This window comes from Carettochelys insculpta, chromosome 9, assembly GCF_033958435.1.
Source record: "Carettochelys insculpta isolate YL-2023 chromosome 9, ASM3395843v1, whole genome shotgun sequence".
Classification (NCBI taxonomy): domain Eukaryota; kingdom Metazoa; phylum Chordata; order Testudines; family Carettochelyidae; genus Carettochelys; species Carettochelys insculpta.
In genome coordinates, this window is record NC_134145.1 from 46,647,362 (window position 1) to 46,668,172 (window position 20,811).

General features: G+C 42.9%; 1 protein-coding gene across 3 annotated transcripts in view; it reads left to right on the plus strand.

Moving 5' to 3' along the window:
• DENND1B (DENN domain containing 1B) overlaps positions 1–20,811 on the plus strand; it is a 297,081-nt gene that overhangs the window by 105,233 nt on the left and 171,037 nt on the right. The window lies entirely within an intron of this gene.

Sequence of the window (20,811 nt, forward strand, 5' to 3'; positions counted from 1 at the left end):
ATATATAAAGTTAGTACTAATATTGGATGCGTGATTATGTCCCTCCATTTCTGATTTTTGGAGTGGGAAATGAGAGGGCAAGGTGATCTTACTGCTTTAGGTACCACCAGGGCACAGCATAACAGGTGTTGGCCTCTGCTCATGAAATGTCTTTCCCCACTTGCTTCCCATTCCCACTTGGTAGTCTTCTCCTGTTCGTTGAAGCTCTTGTCCTTTTATCAACTTAAGTGTAACAGCAGTATTTTACATTGAAGAACACTTGTTCTCCCCCGTTATCGCAGTTTCTTTTAGCAATTCTAATTAAGTTGCATGATTCTAGTTAAACTATTTTAATAAAATTATGCCTGATGTACACTGTCTGTAAAAAGCAATTAGAAATATTTTATCTATGCAGCTGATGTTATTTCTTCCTTTTTGGACAGGTTGTAAACAACTATAATCCTGAAACAACATGCGTACCTAGTTAGTTCCCTTAGATGTCATTCCTCTTTGTCCCCACCCCAACGGCTCAACTTCCTTTTCTTCTTGGTCACAGCTTTAATATATTAAACACAGTTCACACAGCTGTCTCACTACCTCTTCTGGCATGAAGCACAGTCTCTTATTAGTGCACCCCTCCAACACCAACATATAAGCCAGTGTGTTTCCAGAAAGAATGATGAAATGCAAGGCTGGGGAACTTAGTCAAGTCATTAACTTTTGGAAGGTCTTATTTTTTTCCTCTGTCAATTCCTTCCTCTCCTTTTATAAACACCACACTTTACTGCAGGTCTTATTGTTGAGAGAGCATCATTCTTCTCCTTTCAGAGCAGTGAATTATTGCTATTGTTATTTTTAGCTGATTTATTCAATATTGATTTATAGTGCTCTGAGCCACCAGCCAAAATCTGTACAAACAGATAATGAGACAGTTTGTATCACTGAAGTGTGTGCTGCTGCTTTAAGCGAAACTTGTTCTTAGGACATCTCAGTCCAGGGCAGTGAGATCTAAATCCACATCACAGGCTGGTAAGTTCAACACCTCCCTATCCTACAAAGCTATTGTGCGTGGAGAAAGCACACAACAGCACTAGATGTTTTAGAATAGATGCCTGTGGAGAGGCAGCTTTCGGTAGAACTGGTCTAGAAAAGTCTTGCCATCTTATTATCTAGAGGCACTACTACTCAGATGCTAGCCCACTCAGTGTGTGGCTACACTAGGGCTGCGTCTACAGTACCAAGTTCTTTCGAAAGAAGGGGGCTCTTTCCAAAGATCCCGCAGAGCATCTGCACACAAAAAAGTGTTCTTTGGAAAGCAAATTAAAAGATGTGGTGCTCCTTTCAAAATTGCTCGTCTTTTCCTGTTTCAGGCCCTTCTTTTGAAAGAGCACCTTCTCATGGCATCTGATTTTTTGATCCCTGGTCTGTTCTTTTGAAAGAGCAGGGACTCTGTGGATACTCTCTTTCAAAAGAGCGGAAAGATCACTTTTTTGATTGCTTTTTTTGTGGGTGAACCCACTCTTTCGAAAGAAGTTCTTTCGGAAGAGATCTTCCAGAAGGCCTTCTTTCGAAAGATCTCCGTAGTGTGGATGTAGCCTAGGAAATTAGGTCGAATTTATTAAAATTTATTTCTTCGTACCTGATTTTTGTGACGTCAAGGGTGCATGTACCCACTTGCACATAAAGTGGATGGAGTGTGTCCCTATTAGGGGTAGGGAGCTTTGACTTGGTCAGCAATATACTGTGGGTATCTGTCCCACAGTTACTGCTGCCCCCTTGCATTCTGAGTTAAGCTTCCAGTGTCTGATGGAACAAAACAGTGCCACAGATGGTTCTGCGTACATCTTGTCAGCTTCCCATACTGCATTTATCTCCTTCCCCTTCCTCTGGCACTGGCAAGCAGTAGTTTCATGCCCTTTTTTCACTGGATATCCATGCACATGTCATTGAAGGCTAGCATGGACCCTTTCGAGCTTCAAACTGTTGTGGCATGTATTGTAAACACCTTACATATTATGCAGCAGTATATGCAGAGCCTAAGCAGCAGCCGTCAGAGTGGTGAAGGCTCTGAAGTGGATGCAGACATACACATATGTGAAACATTGGAGAAAAGGAACGTGGAGATGTTTGCTGCACTTGATTCTGGGTACACAGTAGAACACTGGTTCTGGTGCCATGAAATAAGCTCAGACTGTTAAGCAGGTATGAGATAATCAACATCGGATAAAGAACTTAGGCATGCATAAAGCCACTTTCAGGGAAGTTTGCGAATTGCTTTTCCCAACCCTGATGTGCAGCAATGCCTGAATGAGATCAGCTTTGGTAGTTCAGAAGCAAATGGCAATAGCTCTGTAGAAGCTTGCAGTGCCTGACAGCTGTCAGTCAGTAGGCAATCAGTTCAGGAGTGGACAGATTTGAAGTGGTGGGTGCTGTGATCCAAGCAGCTGAGGTAATCAGTACCCTTCTGCTACAAAGGACAGTGACTCTGGGAAATGTGCAGGTCATAGTGGATGGTTTTCCCACTATTGGGTTCCCTAACTGTGGTGGAGTGATAAATGTAATACACAGCTCTATCTTGGCACCAGACCACCTGGCCACAGAGTATGTAAACCAGAAGGGGTACTTCTCCATGGTGTTGCAGGCATTTGTTAATTACAAGTGCCGTTTCATCAACATCAACATGGGGTGGTCGGGAAAGATGCATGATGCTCACATTTTTAGGAACTTTGGTTTGTTCAGAAAACTGCAGATTGGAACTTGCTTCCCAGACCAGAAAATCACCACTGGAGATGCGGAGAAGCCAATAGTGATCCGGTGAGATACAGTCTTATTCTCTGCTCCTTTGCTTCATGAAGCCATACAGAGGCAGCCTGGACCGCAGTAAGGAGCAGTTCAACTACAGGCTGAGTAAATGCAGAATGTTCGTTTGGCCATTTAATGGCCAGGTTCAGGAGGATGCTGACTCACTTAGACATCAGCAAAAGCAGCATTTCCCTCGTGGTGTCATCCTGCTGTGTGCTCCATAACTTATGAGAGAGCAAGCAGGAGAATTTCATCCCAGGCTGGAGGGCCGAGGCAGATCACCTGGTCAGTAATTACTAGCAGCCAGACACCAGGGCAATAAGGAGAGCACAGTGAAAAGCACTGCTAGTCAGGGAGGCTTGGAAAAACAGCTCTATGAACGACCGTACAACATGTCAACAGTTATGTCTGTTGCTGTTAAGGAGGTGTATGTGTACTTGCCTATAAACCTCTCACCCCCGCCCGCCCCTTTTGCAACACAAGCAATAAAGACACTGTTTTTGAGAGGTTATACATTTGTATAACCCACATACGAGGGTTCTGAGGGAGTTGGCATATGTTGTTGACGAGCCCTTGGCCGTTATCTTTGAAAAGTTGTGGAGATCGGGAGAGATCCCAGATGATTGGAAAAAGGCAAATGTAGTGCCCATCTTTAAAAAAGGGGAGAAGAATGATCCAGGGCCAAGTCAGTCTTATACCAGTCCCTGGAAAAATCGTGGAGGGGCTCCTAAAGGAAGTCATTTTGAGGCACTTGGAGGAGGGGAAAGTGATCAGGAATAGTCAGCATGGATACATGAAGGGCAAGTCATGCCTGACCAATCTGATTAGTTTCTACGATGAGATAACTGGCCCTGTGGCTAGGGGAAAATCAATGGATGTTATTTGTCTTGACTTTAGCAAAGCTTTTGATACGGTCTCCCACAGTATTCTTGTCAGCAAGTCAAAGGAATGTGGATTGGATAAATGGACAGTAAGATGGATAGAAAGCTAGCTAGAAGGTTGGGCCCAGCGGGTAGTGATCAACGACTCAATGTCAGGATGGTGGTCGGTTTCTAGTGGAGTGCCCCAAGGTTTAGTTCTGGGTCCTGTTCTGTTCAACATATTTATCAATAACGTGGATGAGGGGTTGGATTGCACCCTCAGCAAGTTTGTGGATGACACTAAGCTAGGGGGAGAGGTAGATATGCTGGACAGTAGGGACAGGGTCCAGAGTGACTTAGACAAATTGGAAGACTGGGCTGCAAGAAATCTGATGAGGTTCAATAAGGACAAGTACAGAGTCCTGCACTTGGGCCGGAAGAATCCCAAGCATTGTTACAGGCTGGGGTCCGACTGGCTCATTAGTAGTTCTGCAGAAAAGGACCTGTGAGTTGGCAGTGGATGAGAATCTGAACATGAGTCAACAGTGTGCCGTTGTAGCCAGGAAAGCTAATGGCATATTAGTTTGCATCAAGAGGAGCGTTGCCAGTAGATCCAAAGAAGTGATTATTCCTCTTTATTCAGCTTTGGTGAGGCTGCATCTGCAATACTGTGTCCAGTTCTGGGCCCCCAGTTATAGGAAGGCTGTGGATACACTGGAGAGGGTCCAGAAGAGGGCGACCAAAATAATTAGGGGGCTGGAGCATATGACTTATGACGAAAGGTTGAGGGAATTGGGACTGTTTAGTCTGCAGAAGAGAAGACTGAGGGGGGACTTGATAACAGCCTTCAACTGACTGAAGGGAAGTTGCAAAGAGGCTGGAGAGAGGCTGTTCACAGTGATCACAGATGGCAGAACACGGAACAATGGTCTCAAGTTGCAGTTGGGAAAGTCCAGGTTGAATATTAGGAAAAACTTTTTCACTCGGAGGATGGTGAAGCATTGGAATGGTCTACCCAGGGCAGTAGTGGCGTCTCCATCCCTGGAGGTGTTTAAGTCTCGCCTCGACAAAGTCCTCGCTGGGCTGATCTGATGGGTTTGGACCTGCTTAGAGCAGGGGGCTGGACTTGATGGCTTTTTTAGGTCTCTTCCAGCTCTATTGTTCTATGATTCCATTATTCTTTTTAGGGGACAAAATGAAGCACACAACAAAGGAATTCATGGCATTAGTGTCGGAGGGGGGTGAGGAGGGGCAAGAGGCATTGTAGAATCACTCATGTGGGTACGTCAGCTTTCTGTTCTGAGAGAGGTTTCTGGAAGTTGAATGGAAGGCTGCCCTTGATTCCTGCTCCCTCCCTGCATTCTGGGGTTCCAAGTGGGGAGGGTACGGAAAATGGTGTGAAGGGCATGTGGTTCATCAAGGGCCTCAGTGGATCTCTGTGCTCTTCTACCACGCACCTCAGAAATTCTGTTCGCTGAACTATGTGCTTCAACATCTTCTCCTGGTCTGGACTTCACACTTACTGTATACTCTCCTTCTGATCTACCACCTTCTCTTCCAGTGTGGTTTTCGTACATGAATTTAACTGTCCTTGTGAGTGGCTTGCCTGTGCTGAAAGAATATATCTTCTCATGTTCGTTTTCACCTTCTGAGCTGTGCCAGTTTAATAGTGTGTGGGGGGTGAGGGGCGGGGGAAGTTGGGGCAATTGTGAAACAGATCGTTCTTGCAGTCCCTGTACCAAAAAATAAGTGAAGGCCAGACATTAGGAACATTTATTGTAGATAAGTTTTACATCAAACAAAGTAATTTCGTGAAAGAATGTCTGTGGGAAACTATAGAGATGTGTTATGTATAAGAACAAATTTTTGTGTTTAGGCGTGCAGCAGGTACGACATACAGCTCTTAAGGGATCAGCTTTACTCAGTTAACTCCCAGGCATGATAAGGCACATGCCATCTAGATATGTACAGGACCCTGGATTCAAAAAGCGGGCACTGCAGCTGTGCATGCTGCAAAACCTCAGTGAGGGCAATAGAAGCTATCTGGGCTGTTGTAGTCGTGGTCACGGGGAAGAAAATGGAGGGGTGTGTGTGTGCATGGTGGTACGGCTTGTGCTATCATAGCTTAAAACCCGTAGGTTACATGTATCTTCCCCTGCTTCCTTTAGCTTGCCGTGCGAGATACTCGCTTTCTCAGAATAACACACATTGATAAGGAACAAATACTGACTGAGTGTGGACAGAAGGCTGGTTGGCATGCTCCACTACTCTGTGCTGCAGTGATGCCACATCACTTACTGCTGGCTCGACATGGAAAGGTGTCCTATCGTGGAGGTCAGAATAAGGCAGGCTTCTTCAGAAACCCTGTGAGAAACGTTAAAAAGTATCTGTCTGAGAGCTTTATGGAGCTGTGCAGGGAGGATTCCCCAGATACATTAACAAGATGTTTGGGGGAGCCCAAGCTGTGTGAGTACAGTGCCAACCACAGATCACACCCAATTGCCTTAGCCTGCTTGTAGAATGATAAAAAATGACAACTCACCAGGGGTACTCTTTCTGCCATAAGGGTCTGGCAGCAAAACATCCTGGGAGGAGATGATTGGATCTGAAGTTTAAAAAAGGTCCTTGCTGTCGGTGAGATCAGCTTCTCTATTAGCCTCTTACCATTCTTTTCCTCCACTTCTTCCTTATCCACCATATCTTCCCTGCTCTTGCCAAAGGCTGCCTGAAGAATCTCATGGGAGTTATCGATGAACAGATTGGGGACAGTGGTTGAGTCCCCCTGCCAGAATCCCGTGCAGCTGCTCATGGAAGTGGCGTGTTTGCAGTGATAACCCAGAACTTCTGTTTGCTTCCTTTGTCTTGTGGTACACCTCCATGAGCTCCTTTATTTTTATGTGGCACTACTAAGTGTATCCTTTTTCCACCAGGCCCTGTGAGGTCTTGGCATAGATACGTCTGCATTTGTTTTACTGCTTCATAATTCTGCCAATACTGCTTCATCCTCCCCTCCTGAGTCCCACCGCAATAAGGTCCTGGATCTCCTACATGCTCTGTGCTGGAGCTTGTCTGCACCCCTGCGAATTCACGATCAAATGTCCTGCTGAGGTGTGCTGCCTGCTCTGATCGTTTTGCTGGCCAAACAAGAAAGGAAATTCAAACTGTCCTGGACCATTTCCTGTTCACCTGGAGAGCAGAGAACTGAAAGTAGTGGCCAGAGTGGTCACGTTAAGGCACTGTGGGACACCTCCAGGAGGCCAAGAATGTTGACTTTCGCAGTGCTCTGTTTGCACTGTCGTAAAGTTGACTATGCAAGGTCGAATTTGGAATTTCCCCTTATGAAAAGCAGAAGTACCAATTCTCAAGAGCCCTTAAAGTTGGCAGAATTAGACTGTAATATGGTCTAATTGCTTAGAAAATTGACCTAAGTCAAATAAGTTTGACCTAACTCTTGGTTTAGATCAGGACGTAGACAACATCTTTTCTTATCTATTGTTTCTGGAGAGGAGCAGACTCAAATACTCCACCTACACCTATTACTTTAATTTTTTCTTCTGCATTAGTCATTTTTTGTTTGCTCCTGTTGTGTTTCTGAAATGTTCCAGGATAAAAGTTGGTTTCTTTTTAAACTTAAGTGAATGTCCCTTATTTTTCTAATTACTTCTAGACTTGTAACAAAATGCATGGTATGTTAAGTGCTGTAGCTTCTGCATTGGTGATGCTTGACAGGACTCTTGAAACAACTTGTATTGGTTGTTAAAATTTGTTATTTGGTTGCATAGCAAAAACCCTCAGAGGTCTTGATGTACTCCACTGGAGAAGATCTGTTTACAAGGGGGGGGGAAAGTGTTTGATTTGTAAAGAAAATAAGTTCAGCAATCCTGTACCTTCCATGCCCCCGGGTAGGTCCCTTTTTTAAAAATTTTGGGCCTAACCATGAATAATGATGTGTCTCTCCAGCTCTCTCCTTCAGCAGGAATTGCAGATGCCCTGCTGTTTTCTGTATTAGAGATTAAGCCTTTTATGATGCAGTAACCAGGTACAGTGAAGTATGATCCAATTTTGACTTTCACTCCTGTACCCTGTTAATCAGTGGGAAATGAGATTAGGACTCATTAATAAGTGAAAAATAAAAGTATGATTTATCATTTATCAAATTAAAATAGACATGTTTGGGGTTTTTTTTAAACCGGGATTTAGAATATCAAAAGTATTTGAAGTGTTGCAAGCAGCACTGTAAATGTTAGATTCTGATCTTATTTGAAAAATGTTTCTTCTGAGTTAGTTTATTAAAATGTATTGTCATTACTATGAAAACTATGCTACTTGTGCCTAGCCCATGTATTTTCAGAGTGCAGTAAATTCTTACATACTCGGCATTCCTAGGACTGATAGGTTGCCAGATATTCAAATATTCTGGATAATAGAGAGGTATACCTTGCAAAGCATAATAATAAAGAAAAACAAGACTAGCTATTAAGAAAAACAAAATGTGTTCAGAATATTTTGTTTACCAACAACAGTAGTATTGTATACTGTTAATATATACTGTATTTGCCATTTAATATTCGGCTGTTCACTGAGCTTGACAATTAAATTGCAAACATTTCGTTACCATTCGAGGTAACATCATCACTGAGCAATCTGGTTCAATAAAGTCCTCCCCAGGTGGTCTTTATATAGTCCTTTTTGTGTGAACCTAATCAAGGATGGCCTGATCAGTACCATACTGTACCAAAAACCTACTGATCGCTATACTTATCTACACCCTTCTAGTTTCCATCCTGCACACGTGACTAGATCCATTGTTTACAGTCAAGCTCTTAGGTACAATCGCATTTGCTCTGATCGAACTGACAGAGACCAAAAACTACAAGAACTTTACCAAATATTCATAAAACTGAATTACCCACCAGGAGAAGTAAAAAAAACAAATCGACAGGGCCAGATGAATACCCAGAGACCAGCTACTTCAAGATCGGCCCAAAAAAGCCAAGAACAGAACACCACTGGTCATCACCTACAGCCCCCACCTCAGACCACTGCAACGAATTATTAAAGACCTACAACCTATCCTTAATCAAGATGCCACACTCCAGAAGGCCCTGGGTGACATGCCTGTTCTCTCCTACAGACAACCTCCCAACCTCATGAGGATCCTCACTAAGAGCCACAGTCTATACCCCAGGAATACCAGTCCTGGAACCTTTCCCTGCAACAAAGCCCACTGCCAGCTTTGTCCACATATCTTCTCTGGAAATACCATCACTGGACCTAACCAGGTTACTCACAGAATCACGGGCACTTTCTCATGCTCCTCTACTAACATCATATATGCCATCATGTGCCAACAATGCCCAGATGCTTTGTATATTGGACAGACTTCTAACTCCCTTAGACAAAGGGTCAGTGGGCACAAAACAGACATCAAAACACTCCAGATCCACAAACCAGTTAGTCAACATTTTAATGGAATGGGGCATTCTGTCAATGACCTAAAGGTATGCGTGTTACTGAAGAATTATCATCACACCGTTCTGGAAAGGGAAACGGCCGAGCTGGCTTTTATATTCAAATTCAGCACATTAACACATGGTTTAAATCGTGATGGGAACTTTGAGTCACTATAGGGGCTCGTCTGCATACTTGGCTCAATCTAATTCTTGACCTTCCCCCACACCCCTCCACTCTGATTTGCTCACCTTGATTATCTTTTTCTGATTTGTCCTCCTTGCTTACTGTTTTTGGTTCTCTATGCCTTAAATATTGAGTTTGTTCTGGTGTGGCTATGGTCTGAAGAAGTGGGTCTGTCTCACGAAAGCTCACCTAATAAACTGTTTTGCTAGTCTTTAAAGTGCTACTTGACTGCTTTTTGTTTTGATAGTGTATAGACTAGCACATCTTTCTCTCTGTTACTAGATACCTTTTAGTTTATCCCAGTAGGATCTACATGGGACAGTCAGAGCCCAACACTTGAGCTCTCTACAAACCGCACCCTGTAGTCTGGACGCTGGCCTCTAACAGATGGGCCACTGGCTGCTATTAGTATTTTAGGGATCCTATCAATTATGTCAGCTGTAAATCAGATTAGATGACAAAATGCTTAAAGGTTTGTGGATATCTACTAGGATGGAGCTTAGTCAGTATTAGCGACAATGAGAAATTTTGATTAGACGTCTGTGATGTGTATTTTTTACTGTCTCTGCTTGTGCAGAATGGTATAAGGATTGTAATTACATATGTATATTACATTTATGTTGTACTTCATGAAACATTCTGCAGATAATTATTACCTTTTTATCTTTAGTTTAAGCTGCTTTTCATAACAGTTTGTGAATAAAGCCAGAGATGCTGTCACTGAAGAGAGATACAGGTGTCAAGACACCTTTTCATTTATTAGATGATAATAGAGGAGTGTTGTTTATCTTCTAACAAGTGGTGAGCCCAGAATAATTACGCACCAGCAAGCAACTTGGAATTTTTCTATTTTAAAAGATAATTATTGTCCACATAATAATCTGTAATGTGGTGTTTGATGGAAGGGAATACTCCCTTTTTCCCTCTGTAATTCCCATGCCTCTACCTAGGAAATGCACTGACAAAATATATTCACAAGCATGAATCAAGGAAGAGAAACCAGTGCAAGTTGATAGTGGATGCATGGTGTAAGGGACACTAACGTAGTTTGAACTCTACTATGCTAGCTTGACAATAACACTGTAGTTTTCATCAAGCTGTTGTTTGTTCTGCAATAATTACAAGTTATTTAACTCTGTCTGAACATCCTTTAGTGGAGAAGGCCGTTGCGAATGCAGCATTAACTCTTATGGTTTTATGCGGAGGCTTTTGGAGTTTTTTTTTCCAAGACCCTAACTACTTAGTTGATTACATGATGATTGCAGAATTTAAGAATAGTGAGTTTGTAGCCCTGATGGTTGCGCTCTGAACAGATTAAGTTCTATGAAATGTTAATAAAATCAGGTGGCAGTCACACAGGAAGACTTTTAATTCTGGCATTTCCTAAATTTTGAGTGCTTGACTTTTCAATCTTAACATTTTCTTAATGTAGATTTTTATATGTAATTTGACAGGTTTGTTGAAAGAAAGTGTGGAAAATAAAACAAAACAAGATACCACATTCCAAATGTGAAACCAAGATAACGTTTAAACCTTTGGATCCACCGTGAAGACCTCAGCCATTTGAGGTTGTATTAACTGCTAAAGAATGATAACCTACCACTGCTGTGTAGGCTATTAGAGTGAAATGGAACATATATTTTGTTACTGCATTTCCTAGATATTTGCTGCCAACAGAGAAATGGTTCTTAGGGAAATATATTCTAATGATTACAGACTCTTCTTCTCCTGACCTATTTATCTGTTCCTGCTCCACATCAAACCCCTGGCTCCATAACTCACACCATCACCTTCTTCCTCACTGCTCTAAGCCCTTACCCCAGTTTCCCCTCTCACTATCCCTTTGCTTTCTAGTCTGTTTATTCTTTCTTTTTCCCCCATGATTCCTGTTTCCAAATATAAGGGAAAGCGCACTAGAGATAGTCACTCTGCTTTCCAGTCCTGTGTGTGGTAACACAGGGACTCCTGGCAGTTCTACCATTTTGCAGCCTAAGCTGGAACATACACAGGGTAGTTGTAGGTGGCGTCTTTGTGGAATTTATCTTCCAGAGTCTAACAAATCTCTGTGGAACATGTCCAAACTAATATTTTCCAGAGGCTCACAATTGGGTAGTACAACAAAGGGTCTGTTTCAGTGGGCTGTTTTTTTAATTCAGTAAAAACATTTGAGATAAAATTATCCCTTTTTCAGAGTTGATTTGTAGAAAATGCAATCACTTAGTTTTTGTTACATCTTTAGCCCAAATTCACAAAGAAGATTACTAAAAAACAATGTTCTGAATCATTCTGTGTTTGGTAGCATTGTATCAAACAAAGCAAAGTGCATTCAGCACCCTACTATTTGAAAGTATGATCAAAAGTCAGTTTTCCTTTTTCTTTGTTTTATATATTAAACAATCCATATATAGAATTACTTTAAAATGTTTAATGTAAGAGCTGTTTCAGTAAACGCGTTACACATTTGCTTCTGGGAAGTAGTGCAGCTTCTGTTTGTATGATCACTAGCATGTTAGTTGTGGTTACCTTTTGGATCCCAAGTCTCTCAACTTTGCACTGACTGCTTTCTTTTGTGGTATACTATGTGCCACTAGAAACCATTGTTTTCTTGTTGGCTGGGTTGCCTCCTTCTGGCTGGCTCCCAGATCAGGGTTAGTTCCCACTGCTCTGCAAAGGAAAGAGAAGAACAAGATGTGGAACCTGAAGTTAGAATTTCCAGCTTTCAGACTTTTTGATCTTCTCATAATGTAATCGAAATTTTGGAATTTCCTGGTATGCAAGGATTTCATTTAGACTTTTTTCGTGTTCTGATATTTTTAGCTGAAGTAAGTGATAATGTCTTTGAAATTTAACAGAAGGGTTGTTTTATTTTTTTATTTATTTATTTTCCTGGGATTACCCAAAAAGGTGTACTCAGACCATATCTTTGTGCTTTTGATAGAATTGCTAACTATCCAGCTTCCATGTGTCTTCTGTCTGCAGAAGCTGTCAAGTTGGCCTAAATATCTCTCTCCTTTTATTTTACTGCTGCTCGAGGATACTTTTATGATTCCATCATCTCTGGTTTGCCTTCTGTCAGGTTCATGCTGTTCCCTTCTCTGTGTGTGTCTCATACAGAGGGGGAGACTGAGAAGCCAGCAGTAGGAGTGCAGAGAGAGGACTAAGCTGCCTGCAGCATCAGGATCTGCCCCTCCTTGGGTCTGAATGACAAAAGGCTCAAATGTGAGAAGTTGGCCTGGATCCAACAAAGAATTTAAGCATGTGCTTATCTTTAAGTATGCGAATCATCTCTCAGATGTCATTGGATCAGGCCAAAGTGCTCAGCATAAGACACTTCGCTTTGTATTTTTGCACGGACAAAGGAGAAATAAAAACATAATAGGAACTGTGAAGAAAGAAATCACTGTGGGGAGGGGAAAGGTTGGGTGGGATTCAGCAAGGGAGAAAATTGTGTGTTAGTGGAAAAACAAAATGAAGTTCTAAGAGGGAAAGAACTGAGGACAGCGGCAATAGTTTTGGATGGGAGGCTACATCAAGATTTTGGTAAGTGCTCAGTGACTGAACTTCTCTGTAGAGGGGATGTGTAGTCTGGGGTGGAGGTTGAGTGTAGAAGATAGCTTAGAGTAGGGTACTGGGGTGCAGGATAGGGTGTAGGATAGGGTGTAAGGCCTGAGAGGGAATTTGGGTCGAGGAGGGGGTTGTGACCAAGAGGCTTTGAAGGCAGGATCTGGGAGGAGATATGGGTTCAGGAGAGTGTTCTGGCCTATGGGAGGAAGGTGGGAGGGAGCTGTGACCCAGGGGAAGAGAGGTGTAGAGGGTTTGGGTGGTGACCTGGACAGGAGGGGGTGGTGACCAGAGGTGGGGATTTTGGGAGCAGGAAGGCTGGGGTGCTACAGGCACAGTGGCAACTGGTGCAGGGTTTTCAGGGGGGGCATCAGCCAAATGTCTGGGCCCCACCACTGCCCTGAACCTGCCCCACCTCTCCTCTTCCCCTCCCTGCCCCTGCCTGTCTCTTCCTTCAGAAGTGCTGCATCACTGTGCTTCTGGTGGTTGTGGAGACAGCTGCTGTCAGGCTATGCTGCTCCGGGGAAGGGGCTGGACTCCTTCCACACTCATTGAGAATGGACAGAACTAACGGTGAGTGGGGGCGGGGCAGACACCAGGGTGGGTGCACGTGGTCCCTTGTGTACTCCCATGTGTCACCTCTGCTGAGGTGGACGCTGGCCAGGAAGTGCTTGCCTAGGTGGCTCCCATACAATAGCCCTGAAGGGCGTTGAGGCAGCTTCCCTGGTTGCTGCAGCGCCAGATAGCTCCGATTGGCTGGAAACCAATGCTGTCAGTTATACTGCTGTAGTTAAACTCCTTCCAAAGTGTCTTAAACTAAGCTGGAGAAAAGCACTCATATTGGAATGAGAGTGTTTATATCATGGGTTTTCCTGGTATAAATATAACAATTTAAATTCACACCTAAACTGCATTGGTACAACTTTCACATGTAGACAATACCAAAATTTCCATTCATTTATGATTGTGACACATTTTTGATATACAGGATTTATTGCTCTCTCCCCTTTCAAGTTGGTAAATCAGTGATCAAAATTCCATTGTTATACAATTGGAGCTTCTTTGTTTGTAGTGGCTCATAAATCTGCTTTTCTGGATAATATTTTAGTGAGAAAAACCATATTGTGATGTACCCGCCCTCCCCATCTTTATGAAAATTGACTGATGAATACAAATGTGCATAACTGAAAGGTGTTTGGACAAAATACCTCCTGTTACCTATCATTTTTAATGTTATAATCTGCTGAATCTAGTTGTCTGTTTATTGCATGTATTATTCTTGCACGTGAAATGAGAAATATGATGTGTTCAGGAAACGCTTGCAGTTGCTGAAATTTGTGATTTTTGCATATCCATGGATATCTCCTATCCTCAAGCACTTCCCTTTCTGCCACCAGCCTGTCTTATATCCTCATAGCACTTTACCCACTCTCATCCCCGGCCTCAGGGGAGGAGAATGTGGCTGCAAGGGGCCTGTTGTGGAGCAGCAGCACCTGTCATGCTCCCCCTCCACCTTGAAGGATGGGGGATACTTGGGGCTGAGTTTTGTGCTTGGAGGTTGTAGAGATTGTCCCCCCCCCCACCCATACTCACCACACAGGCGGTGGGAGTGGCAGCCTACTCTGCCCTGCTGTGCCACACCACACCATGCCACCATCCTGGCCCACCGTGCATCACTTCTTTTTGGCCCACATGGTGAATGCTCTCAACATAAAGGGCGCTTACTTCCACATTTCCTTCCATCCATCCATCCTACTGCTGGTACGTCTGACTCACAATGAGCCACTTGCACGTACAATTCATGGCACTCTCCTTCAGGCTCTCCATGCCGCTCAGGGTGTTTACCAAACGTATGGCAGTGGTTGCCACCTCCTCTGCTGTCATGAGGTCTGGGGTTCCCATACCTGGATGACTGGCTCCTCATGGGCAGTCTGCAATCAAGTGGAGTCACAGGTCGTATTCACCAGATAGACTGTGGACAGGCTAGGCTTGATGCTCAACCCTGCAAAGTCCTCGTTAACGCCCTCTCTGCTCATAGAGTTCATCAGGGTAGTTCTCAACACCACATGGGTCAGAGCATTCCTCCTGAACTGCTGGGTCATGTGGCAGGCTGCATTTACATGGTGCGTTTTGCCAGGCTCCCCCTGGTTGGCCTCAGTGTACTATTCCAGCTAGGACAACCTAGACAAAGTCGTGACTTTGCCTCACCATGTCTGCAATGCTCTTTGCTGGTGGCTGCATCCACAGAACAGCCTCGTCGACATCCAAAACCAGCTGGTGGATGCTTTCAGTCATTGGTTCCTAGCCCATGAGTGGTTCATCCATGTGGACATCATCCATTTGATTTTCTGAAAGTGGGGCTTTCCCAGCTGGACCTCTGTGCGGCCCGGAGCAACCGCAAGTGTCCTGCATTCTGCTCCTTCTGGTGCCTTAGCCCAGGCTCCATAGTGGACCTGTTTCTCATCCCATGGATCCTGGGACTGCTCTGAGCCTTTCCTCCATTTCCCCTTGTGCACAAGCTGTTCCTCAAGGTCCCCAGGGACAAGGCAGATGTGATCCTCACAGCTTCAGCTGGGGCCTGCCAGCATTGGTGCCCCACAGTGAGGGAGCTTTCCATGCTTCTGTCCATTTGGCTTCCACTGGTTCCAAACTCCAGTTTCTGCCATTCAGACCTCCAGTCTCTGCATCTTGTGGCATGGCATCTTCATGGCCGACACCTGCCAAGTGAACCTGCTTGGGGCAGTGCAACAGGTCCTCCTCAGCAGCCACAAACCATCTATGCCAAGGTCCTACATGGCCAAGTGGATGCACTTTTCCTGTTGGTGCAACCAGTGGAATCTTGTGCCTCTGTCTACCTCTGCCCCACAGGTATTAGACTATCTGTTATCATTGAAGCAGCAAGGCCTTACTACTTCATGCCTCAAGGTGCACCTAGCCTAGGGAAGATGGGTTATCTGTGTTTGTGTACCCATGGTGGAGTGCTTTCTCAGGGCATGGAACAGTTTCACTCACTGGTTTGCCAGTCAGTTCTGGCTTGGAACTTCAACCTGCACCTCTAGGTGCTTATGGGCCTTCCCTTTGAACTGCTGGCCACTTGCTTTCTCCACTGTCCTCTCGTGGCCTTCCTTGTGGCTGTTACCTCTGCTAGAAGGGTATCTGAATTCTGGGCCTTCATATTCTGAGCCACCATATGTGGTGTTCCATAAGGACAAGTTCCAATTTCGCCATCACCTGGTGTTCCTGCCAAAAAGGGTCTCCAGGTTCCAGAGTAATCAGGATAGTTTGCTGCCTATGTTCTATCCTAAACTTAAGTCCTATCGTAAACCTAAACCCTCGAGGTGAGAAGGGTACTTGCCTTCTATATTGACCGGACTAAGCCTTTCTGTAAGACCCCACAGCTCTTCGTGGCCATTGCTGAGTGTTTGAAGGACTCCGGGTATTGTTGCAGTGCCTCTCCTCCTGGATCACGGCTTGTATATGGGTGTAGTATGATCTCGTCAAAGTCTGGTGACAGTGCACTCTCCCCAAGTGCAGACATCCTCATCCACCTTCCTGGCTCATGTGCCTCTTGAGGAGATTTCTAGTGCTGGTATGTGGTCATCTGAGCATACCTTTATGTCTTGCTATGCAACTGTGCAGTAATCTAGACAAGATGCTGCCTTCGTGGCTGCTGCCCTTGAGTCATTCATGTGTTGACTCCAGCCACCCCTCCTGAGTTTAGATTGGGAGTTACCTAACTCGAATTGATATGGTCTGGCACTCAAAGAGGAGAAAACAGTTGCTCACAGTTGTAACTGTTGTTCTTCGAGATGTGTTGCTCGTATCTATTTATAACGTGCCCTCCTGCCTCTGTTGGAGAGGTCGGCAAGAAGGAACTGATGGTTGGCTGGGTCAGGTGTAGGCTTCTCATGGGTGCCACTCCAGGCGGTTCCTCATTGGCTGGATGCCAAGGAAAACTTTCTGACAGCTGTGCAAGCCCATGCATGCACACACCGCTCGAATAGATATGAGCAACACATCTTGAAGAACAACAGTTAAAATGGTGACAAACCATTTTTGGGCGGGTGAGGGGAGGGTTCCTGGGTGCTGTGCTCTAGAATAGCATTCTCTGAGGTCTGAAGTAAATCAGTGCCTTCATTGCTCTGCAGGGGGGGTGGTAACCCCAACTCTGTGCCTTGCCTGGAGGAGACTAGAGGATCTGGCCCAGCAGGACAGACTGGAGGGGAGGCCTAGTGAGCAAAAAGGAAGGTGTCAGTGGCACAATCAGCAGACCAGGAAATATTCCACAAGGTCTTCTGTGACTGCATCTTGTCACACACATCCTAGAGAACCATCATAAAAATATATAGACATTGAGTGAAATCTTGGATCTATTGGAGACAATAGGAGCCTTGCCATTCTATTTGTAGCCATGTGTGGTGGTCTGGAAGGAACAAAATTTTAGTACTTTTTGTGTCTGGCAAAGAGAACATCTGATCTCTTGATGTTTGTGGGTTTTTTTTTTACATAAAATGAAGATACATTAAAGCAGTATTTGCATTTCTGAGCATTGATCTATGTACATGAATGAAGGTGCTCCTCTCTGCTGATGACCGCCATTTTTAAAATTCCAGCCTTGTCTTTCCTAGCTAGTAATTAATGTGATGCCTGTCCTCTGAGCAAAATCACAGATCAGTGTTATCTTCCACAGGCAATGCCATAAATTGGCAGAAGATTTTCTTAAAATAGATGGTCATCATCCCCTATGCATGAAGGATCATTCCTAGATTCCTCAGCTCTACCTGCTTGGAATGATGCCTATACCATGCGTGCCATATAATAATAACCCTGATAAATATATATTTGGTTTAGCAAGAAAAGAAAATCGTTCTTTAATTTCATATGCCAGCTGTGGTTCTCGCTACAGAAACATAGAGCTCTGTGATTGTATGAAAGCTAGAGGAGTAGTAAGATATGGTCAGGGAAATCAAGAACTATTGAACTACTTACCCCTGGGAGGTGCAGTATTTGCTACAACACTGTATAAATAAATAGACTATGTTGAGATGCTTCATGCCCTGCCTCTGGAATGATGAAGTGACTTCCATTCCCTTTCTGCTTGGGCTTTGCACAGGGGACTCTAATTCCACCTATAGAGGGTGATATTTCAGGAAAATCTAGCCTTTTGAAACTGAGAGATTTTTTGAAGCTTTTGTAACTGCAGTAATGGTTTTGTTAATGTTTATATGTTTATACAGAAAGTTTTCTAAAGAGTAGAGGTAGTTGCCTTTTGTTTTAACAACAAAGCTAGTTTGTTTATATAGTTAGTCTTGATTTGTGTATTTTTGTATGTGAAGTTTCCTGTTTTTAAAGCCAGCAATGGTATTGCTTTTATCAATAGATAAGGCATAGTAAAATAACTTTATTTCCCAAGTTAAACTGTATGTACTCTTCTGAAAGCACTCAAATCTAGCATTAAGGTTTCCATAGTGGAAAATAATCCACTAGAAACTAGAATTAAAGATATTTCTCGTGTTTGAAGGACTAAGTAATTTTCTATTGGCAAAGAATAAACACTTTTTATTAAACTTTTACATAAGAGTATACAGCTCTTTTTCTGATTAGTACACATCTTTCTTCCAACAATCAGGTGTGTCTTAGGTTCAGGTGCCTGGAAATAGATTGATTAGAAAACTGTGTTCAAGTTTCATTGAGGAGAAAGGGTCACTATTCAATGTGTTAGTTTCATGAATGTACTAATAATAAGTATCAATACATGTATAACATAATTATTTATAATTAAAACACCTGAACAGCGTTTAGAAGTTATCTAGAAAGCATTTTAGATGCATCTTATTTTCTTCCCTTTTAAAGATCTGAATGGCACCTTTAATTAAGAGTGAAAACTGAGCCCTGTAAGCTAGGTAGGACTTCCACCTATTGATCAGTGTAAACCTAGCTTACGCTGTCAGGGGAGAAGCAGTCAACTGCTGAGCTGCTTTGTCACTGACATTAGCTGAGAGAGGATTTTTTTGTCTATAATGTTTATACACCAGTCTATAGACCTGCTGGCTGGTTGAATTTTAAAGAGCGCAGAGGTTTAAAGACTTGTCCCCTGAGGGATGCTCCTGCCAGTTGGGAAGCGAGCTGAGGCTGAGGCTGTGTTTTGCAGAAGTTGTGTGTGTATGTATGTGTGTGTGCTGGTTGTGGTGGGAGACAGAGTAATGAGAAAGTATTGTAGTTCATCTGAGTCTCAAAAATATTGCAAAATGTACTGATGTATATTGGGTCAAAGTATTGGGTTGGTATTTTTTTTTTCCCCTTTCCTTGTGCAGTTATTTAAAAAAATGCTTCAGTGGGAAGCTCGAATATTAGAAATATATTCCCTTCCTATTTAACATAGTTCTTCAGTAACCAAGCAAAAATATTATTGTTGATATAAAGACAAACATTATGTTTTAAATTGATATATATTAAAGAGAAAATAGTTGAAGGTGGCAGAGTATCTACCTTGGACTTTCCTACCTTAGGACACAAAATTTAAAAATTAAATTATTTCTTTGAAAGAAAAAAACAATTTTTGTGAGATTCAGAGACTCTCTTTTTAAAAATTAATACGTTAGAATTTTGGACTGATTTTGATGGGTCTCTCCTCTTTCTTGCTTTCTTTCGGTTTGGTTTGGTTTGGTTTGTGCATTGTGTGTGTGTTTTATTCCCTGCAATTTCTACATCTGCCCCTCACAGACAGCCAAAACTGAGACTAAACAGTAATCTCTTCAGAGAATGTAGTATGTGCAAGTACATAGAAATAGATTTTCCATGATCAAGAGAGTTAGTATCCTTCCTCAAACAAAGCCCATTACTTTCATCCCATTCTTTTGCTATTACAAAAAGTGAGAGTCCCAAAGCTGCTCCAGAGTTCAGGGACAATAGACTTGCTCATTTTTACCCAAAGTACTAATGTCTACCAGGGCACATACTACCACTTTGAAAAAAGCTGTGAACATTTAACTCATGCAATGTTTAGGAAGTTTTTAAATATACAGACTTTGCTGGTTAGTATATTAATAGTTTTCCATATGTGTTTTATAATATGTGAAACTTGGTGAATGGTTAAGGAAAAGTACCCATTTGGATCAGTGTTCAGGAATTTAAATGTGTGATTTTTGTTATATAGGAGTTGCTGTCTCATCCTGCAAAGTGCTCAGCATTCTTTGACTTGAGAGAGTTTTGAGGGTTCTCAGCGACTCATAAGATCAAGCATCTATTTCTATTTGCCCCAGACCCCTAAATGGCCTCCTCAGTGGTTGAGCTCACAATCCTGGGTTTAGCAGGCCAATGCTCAAATCAGAGAGCTATCCCTCCCCCCACTTAAATCCTCACCTTTGGCATTGGAAGACTGGAACCTACACACTCAATCTTGCAAACGCTCACTTAGTGGCATGACTGCTATAGGTATCTTCTATATATTGCTTGCTGGTTTGTATGGTAAGCAAGTTCTGCACATCACTGACCAACCTGTATTTCATCATCAGCAACCACCCTCCTAAGTTTAAACATTTCACATGGAACTTGTTTCCCCAGCTGGTTTGCTGGAAGCAAGAAAATAAAACATTTTTTTGATCTCGTAAGATTACTGTTATACATTTATTCAGATTTGCCGATAGCTGATTTATTAACTCTGATTTTTTTAGAGATAGGTTTTGTACTTCATAAAAAATAGGGCATTTTATCCTTTAACACATTTTATTTGTCACTAAACAGCTTCTTAAATAAAAATGTGCAAAAAAGAAACAGTATCCATTTACATGATGGTCGGAATGCTACAAGACTGGTCTTACTTTCTCTTAATTAGTAATGAAGTTTTCTTCTGAATGCTTCACTGCTCTATTGAAGGGATACCCACCTAAATTTCTACTTTGTACCAACAGGAGATTTTCATCTTTTTCAGCATTAGACTATGAAACACATATAAAGTTGTTATGTCGCTCAG